This window comes from Varroa jacobsoni, unplaced genomic scaffold (assembly GCF_002532875.2).
Source record: "Varroa jacobsoni isolate VJ856 unplaced genomic scaffold, vjacob_1.0 contig00362, whole genome shotgun sequence".
NCBI lineage: Eukaryota > Metazoa > Arthropoda > Arachnida > Mesostigmata > Varroidae > Varroa > Varroa jacobsoni.
Window position 1 is genome coordinate 105,732 of NW_019214454.1, and position 11,423 is coordinate 117,154.

An 11,423-nucleotide genomic window follows, 5' to 3' on the forward strand; every position below is an offset into this window, starting at 1 on the left:
AAAGTCGACTAATTCATGTGGGGAAATCGTACTTCTTTCCGCTACAGAGGTGCGGGTTCCCGGCAGAACCACTGAGTTGGCATTGAACTGAGGTGGGAAATTATTTGCCAGTTTTACTATATTACATCTCTTTTAAGAGCTTCTGCCAGCAAACGGTGGTGGAAAGACCTGCGGTAGCGGGAAAGGTCTCGTGCCACTTTTCCCCTGTCAGGCGTTGTCAGTGATAATCGGTACTCAGTTCTCGTCCCTCTTTTCCTTCTTATTCTATGGGGCGATCCTTTTCTAATGCTTGTCCGTCTCTCAGAGCTATGTGAGCTGTAGATCCGATGCATAGTTGTATTCAGACGTCCGGATCGGTGAACGAAAAAAAATTATACGCTCAAACCCTGTCGTTTGGACTCTTTGTTGAACAATTTTCTCTTCTATAAATATTTATTAATGTTAGACTTGGCGATGACTGAATTAATAAACAACGTCTATCGTTATACACATATAGATCCATTAGTGGAGTTATGTTGGACAATTTTGCTAGAGAACTGCTTAGTTCGTTCAACATCGGCGAAAACCGTTCTCACGACGTATCCGGTTAATTGTTCTCAACAGTAAAACATGAGCCAGTCAGAGTACCAATACACTTTCAACATCCTCTGTTAAGATACAGCATTTTGGGCAATATTAACCACGTGTTCGATCGCTACCCCCGGTATTACCGTACGCGTTGCTTCAGACGATCATCAGCATAAAATGAAATATGTTTATAGCGGGTTTCGAATCTCAATCACCCCATATACGCCGAAGTTTATGAGTAGGAAACGTTGTCGGTGCACCATCATGAGGCTGCATTTTGCGTCGCGTTCAACGGACTGTTCAGACAGACCGCTATAGACGTAGCTGGAAACAGTTATTGAAGGTACTAGATAGCGTAGTTGACAAGTGCTAATGAAGTTTCAGTTACGGTAATCATAATCGTTTTGTTCTATTAGAGGGCAAGGAAAAGAAGCTTCTTTACCTGCAATAATATTATACATATGCCTATTTCATGTGGAAACTTGTTTTACCGCATGGTTTCAATAGCTATGCTCTCAATTTGCGCACGATACTTGATTATGCGCTTGTGCAAATTTTAGCTTAGACACATATACTAGAGTACCAAGGTACTATGTTACACGCCGAAGAAAGCAGTTAAGTAATGTAAGCCCTGTGTGATAGGACGAGCATAACTTATTTCGGCCACTGATTATGTGTTACTATGGTCGCTTACGATTCGTACACCCTTGGGGACGCTTATGCTTATAAGACAAGTTGTGCCGAGTGATCTATGAGATTCGATTTACAGATCATTTGTTTCATAAAGAACAACGCTTTTAAAACCTCTAACAGGATACGTCTGTCTATGGTGATCTCTACATGCAGTTAGAAGCGAGACGGTCTCGACGTGTAATATAGCCATCGCACCAAGCGGGCATACAGCTGCGTTGTTCCTTATCGTGCATTCTCCTGGTATTTTGATAGTGGTCACAATATTCTCGCGTCTATCGAATGTTCCTGAGTTCAATGTCTGGTACGAGCGGCTAAGCAGTGCCTTAGACGGTTAACTTCGGTTCAAAGCAGAATGAAATGTGCCTCTACTCGTGCTCGTATGTGCTACCTCAGTGAGTCATCACGTTACGATCGCACTGCGTCCCTGATAGCAGTGTATAAATGAGGTAAGACATGATTCGTAGAATGCGGCTCACCCTGATGCCGCCTATACGTGAGTATGAGTCACTCAAATTAGAAGACTTGGGCAGATGGCTGGGAAACGCCGTCAAATGTTCGTTTATTTCAGATACTTGTGTATCGGCCAGTGCAAGCAAGCACGGCCGAATAAAAACAGAAGCAATGAGTGAGTGTTAAGAGGATGGCGACTGTCGTACATTGGGTGCCAATCTTAAGCATGGCTTTGTAAAGCTATGTACTCGTAGATACATATCGATTGAAGTTGAAAAACAAGCAGATTGGCTTGATACTGCAAGTACACTGCAACATATACGGGTATACTGTTTGAAGTATAGTTTATTCAATAGCGCCACCAATGATCTAAATTCAGTGGCCGAAGATGGACGAAAGCCGTCTCTAGGGAGGCAGGAAGTAAATATTCTTCGACACTCTTGGGGATATGCGAATGCGAATGAAGCAAACATACAAGAGAAGTAGAGTGAAGAAGAATGCACTTCGAAGACGGGGAAATACATGTTCCCTGTCGGAAACGTGTTACGGCTAATTTCGTATTTGTGAAAAAACGTAGGGCAGAGGTTCCCCTCGAACAAAAGGGATAGTCAGAAAGTCGATTCGGTCTTTTCGTGTAGCATATAGAGACCAAAAAATTATTTGAAAATAGCTTTGAATCCATTGGACAAGTAGTATGGTGCAGATGTTTTGACTTGTATCTCTGAGCAAAGAAAAGTTTTATTCTTCTCATAGCACCCGCTGAAATCATGGTTCTACAAAGCTTAGTAGAAATCAATAATCTAATAAATAGAAGAGGCAAAAATGAATCATTAATTGTTTGAGAGGCACATGCTCGTTTCGCCCCTTACTTGATCAAAAGCTGCTTACTCACGTTCACAGAGTTGCAGTTTTCATGCAACGTTGCGTTAAGCTTAGCAGATTAGACTTTAGCCAGACTGAGCGGAGAAGCATGAAGGCGATTGGAAGAGTCCGAGTGTCCGAAGATTATAAGCAAAACCTACCCTCAGCTTCCTCCTGACTCGTCTCCACTATTCTTTCGTTGGTTTCGTTTCCCGCTTTGTCCCTCTCACTGACTTTTCTTCTTGCCCTGTGCTTACTCCCTCCGGCAGAACACCCCTCGCGTACAACTGTTTAGTATTGCAACCGGCTCGAGATATTACTAACTCAATGACGCTTTTTGCCGCGTCGGCGTATTTTCTCTAAAGCGCACATAGAGCAGCGGGCAAAGCTTTGGGGGATACAAGACGAACATACTTCTAACTTCTCCTTCTAGCGTCGTCATCCTTTCCATCTCAACTTCTGTATTACCAGACCGCTCACTATTCCTCCCTAACTCAATACACTTCGATCAGCAGTCCTAAACCTGCAACAACGGACAAGCTGGGACGGGGCGAGGGCGCATGGTTGTACGGACGAAAAAACTGGACCTCTTTCTAAAGGCTGCTATGCTGGTTACGGGGATTGCTGCTGCGGAGGCGCCAGTGATATGGAATAGCTCAAAGAAGGAAGCTGATCCAAACCAATTTCCTTTGGCTCAGCCAACACTCCGTCCGCCTCTCAGCCAGCTGCTCTTTGCAGGCGTTGTATGCTCTACATCCGCTGCGACGGTGGCGATGGCCCGTTCATCGCTGACAGATTCTTGAGGCGCAGGCAGTGAAGAGAATCTTCGAATTTCTTTTTTTTGCTCGCTCTCGTTCAGTCTCAATTTTTCGTTCAACTCTCATTCCCCTCACACGTTGGGTGCTGTTTGGAACTTGCCTGGGATCGGTTAGCCGCGTCGGCACCGTGTAACTAGTGAACCAGGAAAAGAACATGGCTACAACTGCCGCTAGACTAAACCGTCGTTATTTTCCGCCCCGACATATTACTGCGAGGGCAGCCCAGAGGCGGTCATCCAGGCGGCCAGCCAGCCAGCCAGCTAGCTAGCCCGCCTGATTGCCTGCTTGCTACGATGGGGGTAATAGTCCGCCTCTGCTTACTACAACCTACTAGTATAGAAGTGCGAGTAGGTCTGCTTGTACGTCCCACTGCCATGTCGGTGTACCAATTTTCCACTCGCCTGCCCGCTTAAGAAGGAAAAGTAACGGAGACTTTCTTATATGCTTTTCACACCCTTTTCCGTTGTCGAACACATTTTTTTTGTACCGCCCCTTTTCTATTCCTAAGTCTGCCCTAACATCCCTTTCTTCTGAATCAAGTATATGTCTGAGCCTCAACTACGTGTCCGACATATACTTGATTCCTAAGGGGGCTACCAATGGTTCCGGTAGACCGTAAGCAAATATGTGAATTAGTGGTAGCTTCAATGATTTAGATCTCTGTGGCAGGTCCCATGGCGTCCAATTGCTTGGTCTTAGCTATATACAGCTCGGAGGTGGAGACTGCGGAGGCGACTAGCTTACCCCCACTATCAAGGAAAACATGTTAGCGAAGAGCCCAAGAGGCTGCCATTGGTGTTGTTCTAGCGGTAAAATAGGCTACATAAGCCTCGTGCGCAACGAGAGACGGTAAGGTACACGAAAAAAAAACTGGGGCCTAGGAAGCGTTATCCGAGTGTGCTGAACGCCCTCGGGCAGCAAATTTCAAGAAGTGCGAGAATAGGGAAGAGGGGAATGTAAACACATCGAAATCCAAGAAAGGCGCGACTCCTCTAAGCAGTGGAATAGAGTAAGACGGACGTTTCTTAAAAACGAGTGAGGGAGAGAAACTAAAAAAACGAGTACACGATATCGCAAATTGTAATAATCGATATTGAGTTCTTGTCAAGGCTCATCTTGAATAGTCTTTATCGGTTAGAAGTTAAACATATTCTCGGTGTGGTTTTTACTAGCGCAACTGGCGGCAATCAGGTGCGCGAATCCAATCTTGAAAAAAACATATATCTAACGTATCAGGAAATGGAAGTCAGGAATTAATGAATCAAACCATAATATCGAATAGCTAATATTAATGAAATATGGAATCATCGAAGTAGTTTATGTGATAATATCTAAGTGGCGGGAGGTAAATGCGAAATGAATATGTGGTAACAACGTAATTCTCAGACCCATACTTAAGTTTCTGAGCCGGTCGGGCTCCTTGGTGGTTCTTTGGTAAGTGGTGCTTTGCTGCATCAAGTTCCATATGCCCTTCAAAATAAACAAGTGCCTCCTATAGCCGGCAGCAGCCGACCGGATGGACAAATCATGTATGTATGAATTTGTGGTAGGAAATGTGCATGTGAGTGATACGCGTGGAGATTAACTAAACTCGTTTACTACGTCCCTAAAGTACAAGTAGGTTGGATGAGACGCAAGGGCATTGCGTATCAGCTCAGCCGATTAAGCCTGCCGTCTCCTTCACGACGCAATGTGTGAAGACGATGCACGTGTATTATATATATAGTGCATGCGTGCGCATGGGTCGTACACATAGACACTGTTATGCCACTTAGAAACAGTGGAGATGGCGCTATATTATAGAAAAATGTATGTGTATTGTATAGACATTCGTTGAAGAACGGGACCTGTCTCTGAGGGTATGCTAGCACCCTAGAAGGCTGGTCCAACAGGAAAGCTTGTAATAGGCATAAACACAACGTCGTATGCACGAGAGCACAAGCTTGTTAGCAAGATAATGAAAGTATTATTATGAAGTAGAAGAGAAGATGCGTAGCAGCGGTTTCATACGACGATCAGAAGCCGTTGCTTTCATCTTAAGACCATCACCAACAACAGAAGCAGCAACGACAACAACAGTCGCAGGGAACTTAAGCCGCAGAAGGAAAACTCCATCGGGGTGAGCCGGCTCGAGAAACTCTAAACTTTATGATGAAGCTGTCATCCGTCGACGACGGCAGTAGTCGCAGAAGACTGGTGTGCTGCAAGCGTCTCAGGGGGCTTTACGTCTCTCTCTCTCTCTCTCTCTCTCTCTCTCACAACATGTGATGGAAAAGAACAGCATGCATCCTACTATGGCCTATGGTGGATTCGCATAGGATCAAACCACAAAACTCTTCTATAGTATGACCTCTCCTCTTTCTTTCGCGTAAATCCACAAATCGGACAGAGCGATGCTTCATAGTGTTAGTGTCGCGGCCATCGAGAGTCGCCACTTCGTGGCCATCAGCACCTCACTTGCTGGTTTGCAAATAAGGCCACTATGCAAGAACAAGTCGCGGCCGCGCTGGTCTTTCGCTACTGGAACTGAAAACCTTTGCCTCTGAGCCAATGGACTTCATGCCTTTCCACACACATAAACAAGCGTCTGCGCACAGCGGCTCATATGGTCGGTCCTTCGCGTCTTCGTATACCTAACTCAACTTTGCTCTATTACTTATAGTAATAGCATTAGGGGAAATAAGCCAGTCAGCAAGCATCTCATGGATTTAAGAAAACAAAAGCCGTCGAAGGTACTGTAATGGGTAGGTCAACTGAGCTGAGCTTAACTCTTGTCAGTTGGAGACACAGCGTGTCTATACTACTTACAATTTAATATAATGATAACTAACTCTCTTCCATATTTATTCTTAAATTTGATTTAGTTGGTACGCTCTGATTAAAAATTCAAATCTAATGCTAAACTAAAACGTAATACCTTGACAGAATCAATATTCTTTATATAATTTTATATACAAGGGGTTTCCAAAAATTAGGGGTATACTCAAAGTTGTCAGATTATAACAAATCACGCAAACATTACCAACGCCCTGGGTTGGTTCGATATGTTTGCAGGTAATTGGGCTTTCTTACCATTTTAGACAATGAGTTATACTCTTCTCCGCTTCGGTGGGTACATTGCGTGCCTCACGTTGCTGAAATTGAAGGGAGCCTCAAATTTTACACGCGAAACGCTCAAAAGGTACTTCCTTTTAGATGAGACTAACTTCTTCATAACTGCATAAATGACACGTCATAAGCAGGAATTCCTGCCGCATGTACGTGGATTGAATGTAAACGATACAGCTAAGCAGAAAAATAGAGAAAAAAGGAGCGGTGTCTGTAAAATGTCGCCGTCTTTAGAAGGCTGCTGATATGTCGATGGGGAGAACGATGATCCTCTAGATTCGTGCCTGTGCATCGTGTGACCTGGTATCTTAGTTACTCCAAGTTTTTTCCTATTTACCCTCCTGTTATCACAAGAAGGAATCGCATTTATATGGTGGCAAGCTACACCAGTAGAAGGTACATGACCACAATCAGATCCGAAGTGTAGTCAATATGAGTCGTTTCCTTCTTTCTGCTTTTTCCTGCATGGTCTGCCTGATTCTCCAGCTGAAATTCGCTAGCCTACGACATAGCGCTACAGGTCGATGAGCATCCAAGTTGTCGAGACGACCTGAGGCAAATGTAGATCTATCCAGCACTAGCAGGAGCGGTAGAGTAACGGTTTCAGCCCTCTATGTGTGTTCGAACCCACGCTTCTCCTACATCTATAGATCCGCACTTTGCAAAGGAATTCGAACGACGTCGAGAAATTTCAAACGCAGATATCGACAAGAACGACCACGAAGCCATAGGCGTCTCTTGCCTGCTTTCCAAGCAGATACTTGGGAATCCAGTCGTATACGACATACGACGCTGCCGCGTATATCGTCTCCTCTAAGCTGTCAGATAGCCGAAGGCAGTGGCGGCGCTGATGTCCGAAGCGGACGCATCCAACAGGATAGGAATGGATAAAAGCCGAATGTATAGCTAGCATATACTTGCAGCATATACAGCAGGTCTGACTTTTGCCGATAGCATTGATCCTCTGGCCGCGCTTGCACCTTTGCCAAGGAAACAGGGAAAAAAAGTCATGTTCTCATCTAGACACTGAAACAATGTCATGTCGTTGACAAACATTGGTTGGAAATATCACGGTTTAAAGCAAATGACTTGATAGTCAGCCTGAGGCTACCTGAATCATCTAGACCGCCCTACTCGTACGAACTTACAGCTTCGAAGCATGCGAGAGTCTTAGCCAACCCAACAATGCCAGTGTGATGGTAAAGAATTTTATTACGTTAAACTGACAATTTCAGCGAAGGTACAAAAACTTCTTTTCTAAAATAGTGGTTCAAATCGAGCCAATCAAAGTAACTTACACTTTGTACAGAAACTAGCCATAGTTTACAGCGATGATTTAATATATCGATAGATAAAATAACAGTTTTACGAAAAATATACCGTTTCATACAAATAATCTTATTTAACTCCGAAGACCAAATGGCTACATTGATGACTAAAATTGTTCTTCCTATAAACCACTCGCTACATTGATTACCAACAAAAATAGTACCATTACGATCAGAAGGACCAGTCTTGATCTATCTAAGTTTTCCTGTACTGTGAAGCTAGTTCATTTTCTATTAATGTTGCTTAAAATAGCTTTATTGAAATTAAGACCAGCAATGGCATACCAATTTTCGCTAGCCACGAAGAAGGCAAGCTTTGGATAGTATGAAAAATAGTATGTTCGTATAAAGCAGCTGAGTTTTTTTCTCACAAAACAACTCAACAGTCGCCTACAGAAACATATGCCTCTTTCCATAAACTCACCCAACCTTCCACCTGTGTATAGTTATCAAATGTTATCTCTAAAACGCCGTATTAAAATTGTTTCGTATTATTTAATCTACTTTTAACCTTAATCTGGTTAGCTTAAAGCCCATTGAGTTAAATACAATGCGTCCTATAGAGCGACCCAGACCGAGTCATCAGGATGGCGTCGCATCCCGTAAAACATTTTATTTGGCCTGCTGGCTGATATGGCCTTCCTGTTAATCTCTATAAACTCTCTTTCTCCAGAAACCTTTTTGTTCCTTTAGTGCCTTGTCGCATCCGTGCCCACTTCCTTTTTGTCGCTCTCTCCCTTTCGTTCCGACTCCCCTCTAACAGCGGGCCTATCATTTACCGTCACACCTGTCCTGAAACCTTCGAAAGTCTCTGCAAAATCTATTCTTTTTCACCGGTCCTTGGGGCATCTCGAAGAGGAAATGGTCGCAACTCTTGTCGTAAAAACCCGACAGTAGCAGCAGTACTCAAAAAAAATAGGGCCAAGGTTCCTAAGAGAAAAACTGACGCCTAGCCGTCAGGACCAGTGCGTGAGCAGGAGGGACAGCGGCTATGGGCGCCAATGGCGCCATGTACGACGGCAAGCAGGAGGGGCAGCCCTCTGTGCCGTTCTGGAGTGATAGCAGTGGAGTAGCGTATTGGAGTCGACGGTTTCGAGATCCAGTTCGAAGTGATCAAACTTGCCTGATCCTTGGTCACTTCGGTCCCTTGGTCTTGCGCCCTGTCTGGTCCAGTTTTGTTACACGCCTCACTGCTACTACGTCAGATAGAAAAAGCGTCACCGTAGTATTCCTCCGTTTCGCTTTTTCTTGGCACTTCTATGCCATTTGCCCGCTCGCGCTCACTTGTACCCCTAGAAACGGGCTTGGTCTTCCGGCCTCAAATGAGATTAACGGGGCGGTGGTCTGTGAGACAGTCTGCCGGCTGGCCCAACGACTGGTATTGAAACGTCTTGCTTTTTGCCGCGCCACACAACGGCACCAAAATCAACCACCAGTTACTGGCGCGTTTACAACTATTTCCCCTATCACAATTGTCGGTCTTGTACTGTTAGCATCGCTACAAGAGACCGCGTCACACGTCTGGGCTTGGATGCACTTCAACGTAATGTGAACTCGACTCGAACAGGTTTAAGTGGAGCCAGCAAACCGACGCAACGCGACCAGTAGATCCTATCGGGTCCTAAACACGATCTAGTGCATAGTGAAAAAGTTGATGGTCATAAAGAAAAATTATATATTCACCATCTGCTACAAACGGATACAAAGTACTTAGGTTCCGTACGTTGAATCAGGGCCGTTAGTCAACGTGGTCAACTGTTTTTTTTTCCCGGTTTTACCCGGCCTGCTTCGGCTGCTGGAAACCGCCACGAGCCAGCAGGTAACTGTAGAAGTAATGAATCTCATCTAGGTATTATAGCAACTAACGAATCGGCAGCAAGTACAGCGACTGCTTTACTAGATCATGTTGGCAATGCTACGTGTCTAAAAAGCCCATTATTTTTATTTAATTTTATTGAAAAGAGCTAAAATGTAACAGCGTTTATTATTCTTTAATAAATAAATGGAAGGTATACAGATAAATTATGTTTCGTTATCTCGCGTTACCATGTACGACAAACGTTATTGTAAGACAGAGGACAGCAGTCACATAGATTCCGAAGATTTATAATGCTTTGTAGCAACGGCAAGGAGGAATGGCTAAAGGCCGCTTGTTCATTTCAGCTGGGACTTTTTGCTCTCTCCTTGAATAATAAAAATTATATAGATAAAAAGTGCGTAAGACGTGTAACAATGATGGTCACCCTTGGCCGTTCTGTATCCGTTCAGTACGGAGTGCTTTTTATGTGTATCAAGGCTATATTTTAGTGATTTTTTTCATATATAGTTGATTTCTAAATGTACATATGCTAGCTCACTGACTGCAGATAATTTACATAGTTTATAGCGTAGTTACGCGGGTTGACGTATTGCCCTATACCCATTCTACTTAGGGGTTTTCGACGTGTTCAGCAGAACCGTGCGCAGACATGCAATGTAATTAAATTTTGTAGCTAACCATCTAAAATGTCTGAATGATTGACGATGACTGTCCCTGTAAATTATCAAATGGGCAAGTACCCGTTTTTTGGTCTAGCAGATATCGACCTTGTAGAAGTCTTTCATGTTTTTGATGGAGGCGTTAACAATGAAATACTGAATTGCAAATCAGAAAATACGTCAGAAGATTGACTTCTGTAAGGTCACAGTTTACGACGTTCTAAATAATTTCCGCCTAAAGGCAGACCTTTTATTCAAGAGACGAAGCAAAATGTAGTGTCTTTATTTAACGATTTGTGTGTGTATAAATAAATATTTAATGCGAGCAATAGACGTCTTTTCAGTTAAGATAAAAACTACCTAATAATAAACGTAGGACGCTCTTGATACATTCTACAATTAACTAAAATGACCCTTATTGCACAATTGGATAATCTAAAGGATTTTAAAAAGCAGGATATTTTAACAAGTTAATATTTTCCAGGCCATTCTGTTCAAGTGATTTAGTAAATCCTTGCGTTTTACATTCAAGCGTATTCAATGATGAGTTCCCCTCGGATGATTTGTCAGCACGCCAACATGTGAAAACTGTATTTTGAGGCCTGCAATAGAGATATGGTTAGGCCCACTTCTACCCGCAGATTGACGAAGGTAAAAGGAAAAATATTGCCCAGTCAAAGTCGCGGTCTTCCCTGCAAGATTGAGAAAAGCAACGAAGATCTTGACGCCTTCCCGAATAAAGATTTTGTCCTGTACATTTTCGATTAACAAAAAAATTCTCGAATAAAGTGACCCAAGATTCTTTTTGTGGTAGCTAGTTACCAACGGCTGTGAAACTTACCATACCATAACAAAACAATTGAGATCCTTTTCCATCGATGCGCTGAATTCAATGACTAACCAAAACAAGAGGTATGAATGATTTTCAACAGTTGACTAGTTTGACAAACTGAAGAACATTCGATTCAAAATCATCCGGTCGAGATGATTTAGTAAAGTCGCGAATATTAGATCGCATCCGGTGACGCGTCCTTGTCAAGATGCTAACTTGTCCCATTTCTCAAAAATATATTGCGAATATCTTAGCGCTTGCAGTGGAGGTTCGGCTGAGCCACTTTAC

The 11,423-nt window shown here is 43.4% G+C and overlaps 1 long non-coding RNA gene across 1 annotated transcript; it reads left to right on the forward strand.

Annotated features, from left to right (window-relative positions):
* Positions 1–1,326: 1,326 nt before the first annotated feature.
* LOC147752034 (uncharacterized) lies at positions 1,327–11,128 on the forward strand. The gene is made up of 2 exons (XR_015315206.1): positions 1,327–1,706; positions 10,836–11,128. It is a non-coding gene; the product is annotated as an uncharacterized LOC147752034 (long non-coding RNA).
* The last annotated feature ends 295 nt before the right edge of the window (positions 11,129–11,423 follow it).